At 43.8% G+C, this 11,025-nt stretch overlaps 1 protein-coding gene across 6 annotated transcripts in view; it reads right to left on the reverse strand.

The window, feature by feature from the left end:
- The window catches only part of GULP1 (GULP PTB domain containing engulfment adaptor 1), a 150,863-nt gene extending 140,042 nt beyond the window's left edge, over positions 1-10,821 (reverse strand). For 2 of the 6 annotated variants that reach the window (XM_080598854.1, XM_080598849.1), the window contains exon 1: positions 10,296-10,410. The gene's annotated coding sequence lies outside the window, so the exon portion shown is untranslated. The other 4 variants (XM_080598855.1, XM_080598852.1, XM_080598853.1 and 1 more) reach the window with 3 other exon arrangements.
- Positions 10,822-11,025: the final 204 nt, after the last annotated feature.

The following is an 11,025-nucleotide window of genomic DNA, read 5'->3' on the forward strand; positions in this document are numbered from 1 at the left end:
TTTTCCACAATACAGCACTGTTTATCCTCACTTGTTAAAGCGGACGTGCCTTGCAGAATATAAAACTACATCAGTGAAGGATAGAAAGAGACTGTTTACATGCATGAATCTGTTCTGGTCAGGTCGCTGACAAACTCTTCTGCAAGCAGCAAAAAAATCCTGCACACACTGAATGAAGGCTTGCAGGTTCACACATTGTACGTGCTAATTTGAAAAACAACCTTGTGGCATCTCATACTATTGCTCCACAATCAGACTGAACACATGTGAATTGTCCTGTCCCTCCCTTCAAGTGCTTGGTCCTACTTGACCCAGTTCCCAGTGCAATATTGCACACACCTGAGCTAGCGCCCAGAGGAAGGTGCTCCAGGCAGAAAAAGGTGGTAATGGATAGGGAAAGGCTTTGACCACCCTGTCGGCCGCATCCTGTTGTGTCAAGCTACCTGCAGAGTTGCATACCCTGAGAAGACACATACTCTGAGAAATCAAAGCACAGACAAGAACAGAATTAATACATCCATGACACAACACAACTAGTAACGGGATAATTGTGGAAAACCCATGTTTTGGATGACCACGCATCAGCTGCTGCTCTAGCCAGTACTTTGCCATATACAAACATGGATTTTCCTAATACGCATGTACCAGGGCAGACTATAAAGGAATAACTGATGCATTTTCAGATGAGTGATGAGATCTTTTAGTAGAGAGCATAGATCTCTCTGCCATTCACCCTTCCATGCTGTATGAGGCTGAGAGTACGCTTGATAAGTTGCCTCCTCCAGACATGTTTTTAAAAAGTCTTTCATATGCAATATCTCCTTAAGGATCGTACCATGTAAAGCATTCCTAGGTACATAGCAAAATGCAAGTTTCAGGTTTCTATCAAGACATAGTAAGATTCAAAGCAAATTTGCCAGCTGAGAAGAAATACAGTTTATTCATTTTACCATACACAAACACTGGATGGGACTTAATGTTTGGATCACATCTTCTAATAAGCAGCTGAACATAGTACACAACTGGATACTGCTGTCTGGGGGGGGGGGGGGGGGGTGGTGAGTATTTAGAGCATAAACAGGATCAAATGACCTAGAAATACACATGCCTTGCAGCAAGCACGAGAAACACCACAGTAAATACAACATACACAAACACTCTTTAAGAACATCTGGCAAAATTCACTGTAACGAATTCAAAGCATTTATCTCTAGCCAACCACTTATTTCTTTCAGAACTGAGATCTTTAGTATTTTATTTTGTTCCTTAATATCCAGGCATATTCTTCAGTAGTTGGACATTTTTTCCCCTGCCATTTGGCTAAACAATCTAAGAACTTCATTCAGCAAAAGTAAATTGCAGATGACTTAGCAAATGGAAGTGATTTGGATTAAATAGAAAACAGATTATTTCAAGGTTTAAGAAGATATGGGTATGCTGGTAACATAACACATCTCAAATACATTCCACTAATCTTAAGTATGCTTTTCTTTACCTTTCACTAAATATCTAATCTGTGGTCTGTTTCTTCACACCTTTTAACCACTGCTCAGTTACAAGGTCAAAAAAATGTTAAAATCCCAAACTGAAAGCATATATAGTCACAACATAGGTGAGTGAGTGAGAAATACTTATGAGACTATTGTGGAATCATTAAGGTTTATGGTTATATGCCTATTTACTGTTCTGTGTATTTTACTAAAACAGCTTGTTACAGTTGAAAACTTTTTGTCTTCTTTTGAAGAAGCACAGCTAGGCATATCCTACAAATCTGTCTGAGGAAGGCACAACAGCATTGTCCATAGTGATTTTGGGGGGTGAGAGCAAGGGCAAGAGAAGAAAAGCGAAAAAATTAAGAGGAAGCAGAAGGTGTGCATGGACAGGGAAGGAACTATACCTCTAGCTTAGAGCCGAAAGGTTTTAAACAACATTTAAAATCTCTCCCATTCCTCCACTTTTCCTTGCTCTGCTTTTGTTTATTTTTTTTTCTAACTCACTACTCAGAAAGTTCCTAGATTCCAATCAAGCCTAACAATGGTACGGAGGAAACAGCTCCAAAGTGGGAAGAGAGAGAAAAATCTCATGTAGGCTTTATTCATAAACCACAAAATTATAAACAGTAAGGGTATTTCCCAAGAATAGTAAGAAAAACACTACATAATCAAGTGCAATATCCTTAAATTATCCGAATATGACCTGGTTCTGTATTTTCTTTAAACCTGAGAAGAAGAATGCAACAGCAAATTACCTCCTTGCCTGCCTCCATTTAAAGCCAATGGAGGAACTCTTACTACCATGAAAAATTCTATTTTGATGAGCAGAGCAGAACCGAAGCCTCAGAAGACAAAAGCACCATTTTCCCTGATCTCCACACAAATTGATGGATGAAGCAGTACAGAGTGATGCAACGAAGCTGGTGTTCATCTGGTCACTACCACCTGTGTTACACAGCCTGGGAGTTTAGACCAGGCTTACCACTTCTACATAGAAACATCCCACCCAAGATGAAGATAAGCAGGGAAATTCTTCAAACCCACTCGAAAATAAAATGCATTGAGTAAAATGTCAGCAATTCTGTAACACACATTGGCAACAGTTCTGTAGGAAAAGGGAAAGCAGAAAAGGCACTGAAGGTAAGTACCACAGGTAAATCACAAAATGCTCTGACATCCATAGTTACGTTAGCAAAGAGGAGTGGAATTAAGCATATCACATTCAAACCTGGGACTTGCATCATGAAGTACGTCCTTGCTCTCCCAGTTCATGTGCTTCCAATACCTTAGAAACTGAGCACGACAGTCACATCCCTATAAAAGCTCTTCTAACATTGTAGAAATTAGTTGTTACAGTACCTAGATTGCAATGTTTTTCTGATTATGTGGGAATTACCAAAAAAAATTAACTTGGTTTTTATCTTACTTTTTATAATTTACGATTCTGCCTCCCATTATGTTGATGTTTTCTAAGTGGGATATCAAGAGAGATCACAGAGGAATCACTGCCACGTTTTTACAAAGAATGAAGTGAGAGCATGGCTTGGCACCTCAGCGTACTGGATGCAGAGATCAGATGCTGACTGTTCCTGCTGATACTACACTTGCTTGGGGCATCCCAGATTCCCCCAGTATCAGTGGAATATCAAAAGAGGTTAAAGTTGTAAATAAAACATTCATATAAAACAATGTAAGTAACGTAAATTGCCATATTTTGTAATTATCTATTTTAAACGCATAGATATATGAAATATGGTACCTCAGCAGTGTGTTATCACTAAGTAATATGCAATAATTCTCTCATTCTTCTTACCCTCAGAAAAGTGAGCAACAAAAGGGCAAACCCAAACAGCAAGGCAGTTTTGCATCAACTGCTGTGTGTAAGGAGCAGTCGCTCCCTGTGGCATTAATGCAAGCCCACGCAGCGAGCACGCACAGCACACACCACGACACGCTGAAGTGATCCCTGAACTTACTGCCCGCTGCCCTGCCCACTGACACTGATACTTACTGCCTCGCGGCAGCGCTGTCCCCTCTGCAGTCACATCGCTTCCGCTTTGCCAGTCAGTGTAAAAGCAAAGCAAATACCAGCACTTTTTGGAGAGAAACAATCAAGAGTGCTGTCAGCTGCGCCGTGATCTCCTGACAGATGATCACTACAGCTCATATGATGCGGCTGAGCTGAATTTTCCACACCTCCAGATTTGCTGTCTGTAGCCATGAGTTGGCTCAGGCCGCTCCAGTCAAAACCAATACAAAAGCACGCAGAGTCCCATTGAAACTAAAGAAAAAGGGGGTTCTGAGGACAAAATGTCATTTTCCATGTGAAGGGGGACAAGAGGATCATCATCCCATGCATTTCCAAAGCCTCATGTACACAGGTAACACTTCTGAATAGAAGGTTTTTCCCCCACTTTTTGCAGGGGTAAGACAAGCAGACAATTTGTCAAATGTCACCGTTCCACTTGCTTTCCTCTGTATTTCTTCTAACTTGCCGCCTTTGTATACTCATTCAAGTGTAAACTGTAACACTGAGCTAACCATGGGCAAAGTGTATTTTCAACCTTAACACAAAATCACACCATTTTTCTTGCCTCATGATTTCCAGTCTTCCAGCTGGTATTTTCCTCCTACCTCTGGAAGAATCCAAGCAGCTTACAGAAAACAAACAGCTTTAGTTCCCCGTTCTTTATGGGAGTTTTGGCTACCTTTCAGCATAAAAAGTGGCCGACATGGGAGGGAAGGGAAGCTGGGATGTAGGAAGGTGCCTGGAGCCTCCCATCGCCACCTGCTGAAGGAAGGTTGTAGAATCCTTTTTACAACTTGCAACCTCTTTAGGTAAGTTCTCCGAGTCTGCAAAACACTAAAATGCCTCAAAAAAGATAAAGGAGACTCAAGTTAGGAGAGCTGCGCTAAATTATAAGGCTATTAAGTCATTTCATGACAATTCCAGCATTTCTGAGGGACTGTAAGAGAATGTTACTTTCTTTACACTCTGGCTTCCTAGCTATGGACTTGCCTTTCCATGCCTTTCAGCTTAACAGTCCAACACAGGACACAAAAAATCCCCATCAAGACTTGATACAACAATACTGTTACAGCGAAAAAAAATACAAGCTTTCTCTACAAGAATACATACAAGAAAGGGCTGCGTTGGCAGCTGCAGGAGAGCTGTTTCACCCAGTTAGGTGAGAGATCTGTAAATTCTCTCTTTCAATAACATCAGCATTATACACACTGATGTTGCAGTTTAGCAGTGTTGACATACTGCATTTCACACCACAAAACATAGCAGAAGCAGGCAATTAAGTGCAATTACTGTATGGCACAGAAAGATAAGAGAATTAGTATCAGCTCCAGTTGCAGAATTTGTTGGAAAAGTATTTCTTCAATCCTAAGCCTATTTGCACAACAGAATAAATTGAATATTAATACAACATATAGCTTACAAAATTAGTACTGCAATTTTTAGGCTACCTAAATCAAGAACAAGATCATACTAAACTCAGATGTTAAAGACCTTTGTGCTTACAAATCCCCTGTCCATGCTCCTTGAAAGCTCACACATGTGAAACGGATTAAGGGGCATGATGGTGGGGGTTAGGCTCTCAAACTACTTTCTGTTGGCTACATGGTCCCCTGCTACCATTTTCAGTCCTGAGTAAAGATTCGGCACCATATTATATGTATACTACAAGCAATTCACCTCTCACTATTACACAGTACTTTAATGGGATTTTTTTTTCAATGTTATTTTAACTGCAGTTCCTCTAAAATAGGTATGACCTGTGTACACCAGCAGACACACACTCGTGCATACCACACCATGCCATACCCTGCAAGATGAAACTACCATCTAGCTGGATACCAAGTGCCCACTGCTTTGGAAGTGAAGACTATGCCCATGCTGTCACTCGATGAGGTGGGAAGCAGAAGAAAAGACACACTATCAGCTGGTATTTTCAGGCCTGGGATTCAATCTGCTTTGATTTCAGCACATGAACAAGCAGCTAGAACCATCAGCAGAGACCCGTCTTGCATCTGATTATAAGCAAGAATGACAATGAAATATTTTGACATACTTTTCCCATTTAAAACTGGAGCTTGTATCAGCAGAAGCTCAGACATGGTGATGCCATCATTCATGATTTTAGTCCAAGCTTTGCAAGACATGTTTTTCTAGAAGACTCAAGACCTAAAATTGAGCTTTTGTTAAAAAAAAAAAAAAAAAAAAAAAAAAAAGAACCACACCACTGTTTAACATAATCAAGTTTCAGACCTAAGGAACTGAAAAAAAAAAAAAAAAGAAGAAAAAAACTTTAAAGAAAGAAGAAAACGCTAAACATTTGAAAAGGACAAAGTGAAAGCCTGTATTGTTTTTAAGCCCATTTCATAATTTTGTTATGGGACCTGACTCATGATCTTTGAATGCATACGGCTGCCAACACAGCATGTAGGAAGGAGGCATTAGAGACAGCACATATCTGCACAGCAAGGCATTTGGAAAGATGCTCCGGACAAACATTAAGAAAATAGGTTTGAGAACACACCAAACTTTTTTTAAACAACTCCTAATGTAATTGGCATGCAAAGATGACTGCCGTTCCAAACTACATTTTGAGATGTGATTGCAGGAAAAATCATTTTTTATTGGGAACACAGTCACTTATCTAGGCTCATTACCTCACTTCTGCTCTGCTTTCCAGAAGATTTCACAACAGATGAAAAAAAAAAGTATTGTTTCAAAAGACCTTCTTTAAAAGAACTACATAAAAAAATCTGTACAATCTCTCAATCTGGCAAAGGAGAAAATCTACTGATTGTGTTCTGTGTGCCTCTAGGTGTAGGAAAATCCTGAGTTACAGAGGGCAGCCAAGGAGCAGCTCAGAGGATGCTGTGCACCACAGGGTACGGGTGAGAGGGGCAGCCTCTTGCTGCCAGCCAGGGCAGCCTCTGCCTTACCCAGCCCTGCCTTCTGCTTGGGCTCCTGCAAGGGTTTTGAGTGCCCCTGAGCACCTGGGAAGTGTAAGCACAAGATTTAAGTTCCTGAGAGCGCATCCTGCCTGGGAAGAAGTGGAGATCTAGGATCTGCATTTAAAAGGACAAAACTGAAAAAGAGAATGCGCTGTAAAACAGCACAGCAGCTAGCACTCTGGGGTCTGCTTTGCATGTTGCTACTGCATTTTGTCTTCATCCAAGATTGCCCCCATTAAAACTGCGGAGGACCAGGAGAGCAGAGAAAGGGAGAAAAAAAAAAACCAAAAACACACACACAGCTGAAAGATCTTGAAGAGTTCCAGAGAATCCAGCAGTCCTCAAAAAAAAAAAAAATTATCTAAAAATAACATGCAGGAATTTGAATGTTAAAGTTTTCATGTTATTCTAGGGATTCCAAGAAGATGGCAGCCCTTAGAGATGACTCTCCTCTATCCACAGCTATTGCCAGACACAGGAATACCTGCTCGCCCTGCCCCACTAAAGCAGTACAGCATGCTAGAAACAGCCATCAGACACTTCTGAATGTCAAAATATTTGCCTTAAAAGTCACCCGTTTCTAAAAATAGAAGCAATCTTTGCTTTACAGAAGAAATGCAGTATCTTACTCTCAGGGCTTTTCTGGTACTTCTTTGCCACATTATAAAGTAGTCTGCATAAAACTTCAGGTGTTGGGAAGCCTGAGCTCTGTTTCTTGCTCCAGTGAAAGCTCACTATATATACAGTTGTTACAAACTCACGTCATGTCTCTTCTACAGCAGTGTCTGTATCATTAAGCTACAAAATTGTACAGTTGTTCTTTGCCTAATACACAATTATAGCCCCCAAAACACAGCAAGCCATTTCAACCTGAGGAAATGATGGTTATCAGAGTACCCTCATAGCTCGGTGATCAGAACATCTGCTTAAACCAGCAGAGGGGAGGAGGAATTAAAGTGTAAACTCTTCCCTGGGAATTCAAGATGAGTTTCCAGCTGGATACACTCTCTGTTGAAATCCTGGATAACATCTACCTAGTAACATCACCTCCTTCTCTTGATGTTCAGTTCAGCATAACAAACAGGTTTTGAAACTACCTGGCAAGATGCAGCATTTCAGATGACCTTGTGCTATTAGATTGGGTGGAGCTAAACCCTAGGTAGAAAGTGCTTTTAAGGCTGAGGACCTATGTCTGACCAACACTGGAGTTCTTTCAGTGCCCATGGAAAGGTAAAAACCTGCATGGGCCCTCAACAATGCAAATGAAGTGGCACGGACAGGGTCTATGCCTGAATATCTAAGACTAGAAACAATTTGATGTGGCATTTAAGTCATGGGGCATCTTCAACGAAGCACTGACGGAGGGCTAGTGAGACTAACTGCACGGAAAAATCAGGGATTCAGGAGGTACTAAGATGGGGCTGACTTCCATTGGGAGCAAGGACTTGAACAAATATCTCTAAATGAAAAGCTGTGTATTGAGGGCAAGAGACCTGAAGAGAACACTTGGGTAGCTATGCAGAGGCACTGTGTGTTGTAACAGTGGCAGTGTTGTTCACTCTTACCAGGGACACAAGCTGGTCCTCTAAAGGCGCTTACCGCTTCCAAAATCAGATTGCAGTAATGCAAAAAAGGGGATGGGGAAAACGTTTATTTGTGCCCAATTAGTGTATTCTTATGCAACAGCTCTACTAAGCGATTAATCCAGGACTTTTTGTCTCACGAGCTGATTAACTCGCCACACAGCCTCAGCCACTCATTTCACCCCCAACGACAACCAATGGTTCCCAGCCACCAGATGCTGCAAAGGAAACCTGCTGCACTTGGTGGGCTCTTGTCACACTATGGACCCTCCAAAACCGAGGGAATTAGCATCCTAAGCAATTCACGTCAAATACATTAACAATTCAAGGATAAGGGAGTTCCTTTTTTGTTCTTTTTCAAGACACAGTAGTCCCCCATTGAAGCTAAAGTTGCCCTTTAATTATTTCACACAGTAGCTTTAATTACTTTCTTATGACAAGTTCAAGCAATATGCTCTTGAGGGATTATCTCACAAGAAAAACTAATTTGATAACCGTAATATAAACGCCAGTTTATAGTATTTGACCTCTCCAGTTCTTTGTGTAAGTCTTTTGATTTGGAGTTTCAGAGCATCCAACAATATTTACAAACGTTGGGTAAACACCCACTCACATGCTGCTGTTACATCTCGGTTTTGCAACACTGTTTAAAGGCAAAGGATGAACGCGTTACTTTAATGAGCTCCTAAAGGACATTCTGAAAGGTCCCACCAGGTGAACATTTTGCAGAGCAGTAGATACAGTCTTTGAACTCTGAAAAGACATTCAAGCCTCAAAAAGATTACAGAGTTGCTACCAAAGCCCAACAAGGCAGTGCCAACCATTAGTTTACATAAGTCTCATCCGCTGCTCTAACTACACCTTCCTCAGCTTTGCTCATCCAGTACCAGTTTGGCATTTCCCCATGAGGTTTAAAATGCATTACACAGGATCCTGCAGTAGTGGTTCACTGTTGCAGTTGAGATTTTCTCTCTTTTTTTTTTTTTTGGCATCATAATCATTTTCTTTCCTGTAGCCATCATTCCCAAGACACGCCCAACACTACCCAGGTCACGCTTAAGACTGTCATCCTTACTGCTAAGGCGATCCTTGCTCCTGCTGATTTCCAGTCTCTTTTCACTGATGTCCCTGTCTCAGGAGCTCTGTTAAAGGCACAGACCTGACGGTTCCCTTGCATCCCTCAATACTGCACCGTAATTCCTGGGCTTTTAATCTGTGAATCACAACCTTTATTCAACCTTTTCACATAAATATAAACGTTTAAGTTTATATAATCGCTATAATCACAGCCACGCACCTAAAAATAAAACATGTACCCCAAACCATCCGGCAAATAACCACATACTTACTCTCATCATTTTCCCCACTATTTTGTTGTTCCTTTCCCTGGGTGCATGTGGATAACCTCCAAACATCAGGCGCTGTCCCTGACATAACAATTGACTAAGCCGTTCAATAATTAAAGGCAAACTTTTCTGTTCTTGTTCAAATGGCCACAAAATAGAAGCTTAACCTTCAGAAAGGTTTTTTCCCCCCTTGCAGGAATTGTCTTATTTTGATTACCATCATCAGAAGCGGAGGGTTGAAGCTCTGAGGAACGGTGCATCAGTACAACAGCAGAACAGCACTACCTAAGTTGGAATTTAGTCTAACACATAGGGGAAGAAAACTATTGAAAAGACACAAGTATTTCTAAATCGTGGGTGCACAGCTACGCACATGAGAAGCAAAAAAGGATGACTGTTTATATTTATACTGAGTAGACCAAACACGTTTTGTTAAAACATTTTGCCTCTCTCTACACGCAATCCAAGAACCTTCCGAATCACCTCTGTACGTGCCTTGCCTCCCAGTCGGGGAGGTCTGGAGCATGTTTTTGGTCACTTCCCTATGCAGACACCCCGAGTAACTTGTAAGCCAGCAGCACCCCCCAAACTTCCAGACCCGCTGGGGCTTGGGCTGCGGCTCAGCACCCACCGGGCAGCTCCCGGGGAGCCGGGATCCCTCAGCAGCTCGTCGCGGTGTGGAAGTTAAAGAGCGAAGCCCGGCGAGCTGCGGGAAGTTTCCTGGGGCAGCGCGACCCCCGGTTCTCCCCACAGCCCGGCTCCTCACGCCGCCACACCTACCCCGGGGGACCCGCCTCGTCGGCCGAGTTGGGAGCGGCGATCAACAGGAGACCAACAACAGGCGCTGCCCTTCCCCGCTCCCCTCACAGCGCACCCCGAGCCGCCCCCCGGGACCCTACCTGCGGGTGATGGCGGCCGCCTCCCCGCTCCGCTCCCGCCTCGGAGCCGCCGAGAAAAGTTTCCTGACGTCAGCGCGGGCGGACGGCCGGGGGACCCCGCCTGCCTGCCGGGCCGGCTGCTCCCGGGCTCCCCCTGCCTCTGGCCGGGAGGATGAGGATGAGGAGGAGAAGGAGGAGGAAGGCGAGGAGGAGGAGGCGCCCCTTGGCGCTCGGCAGGGGGCGCCGCTAGCGGTGCGCGCGGAGCATCCCTTGGTTGGAGCACTTGGTGCGGTTGGCTCTGAGGTGAGGTGGCCGCAGCCCGCTGTGTCCACGGGCAGCTGTGGCGAAAGGCGCGGCTCTGAGGTCGCCCAGCAGCCTCGGTGACGCCATCCCCGGCTGGAAAGCGTCACAACAGGGCCTCTGAGGGCAGGGGGGAGCCGCCGCCGCCGCCGCCCCGGGGCTGAGGGGGAGCGCCCAGGGACGGGCAGCGCCCAGCCGACCTCCGGGCAGGGGGCCCGGCTCCTGAGGAGAGGGTCAGAGCGCGGGCTGCTCGCGCCCTGTCAGCCCCCGCGGCTTGTTTTACTCATGCTCTGCCCGCTTTCCTCGATAAAGTGGTGAGGACACAGGAGGAAAACAATCGGAAGGAGCGTGTGTTAGCTGAGGAAAAAGACTGCAAGTTATTGGCTCAAAACGCCTCAAGGAAAGACAGAGTTTGGGAAAGTAAGTTAAGGGAGACACTCGTAAACATCTT

Source organism: Anser brachyrhynchus, assembly GCF_964034855.1.
Source record: "Anser brachyrhynchus genome assembly, chromosome: 7".
Taxonomy (NCBI): Eukaryota; Metazoa; Chordata; class Aves; order Anseriformes; family Anatidae; genus Anser; species Anser brachyrhynchus.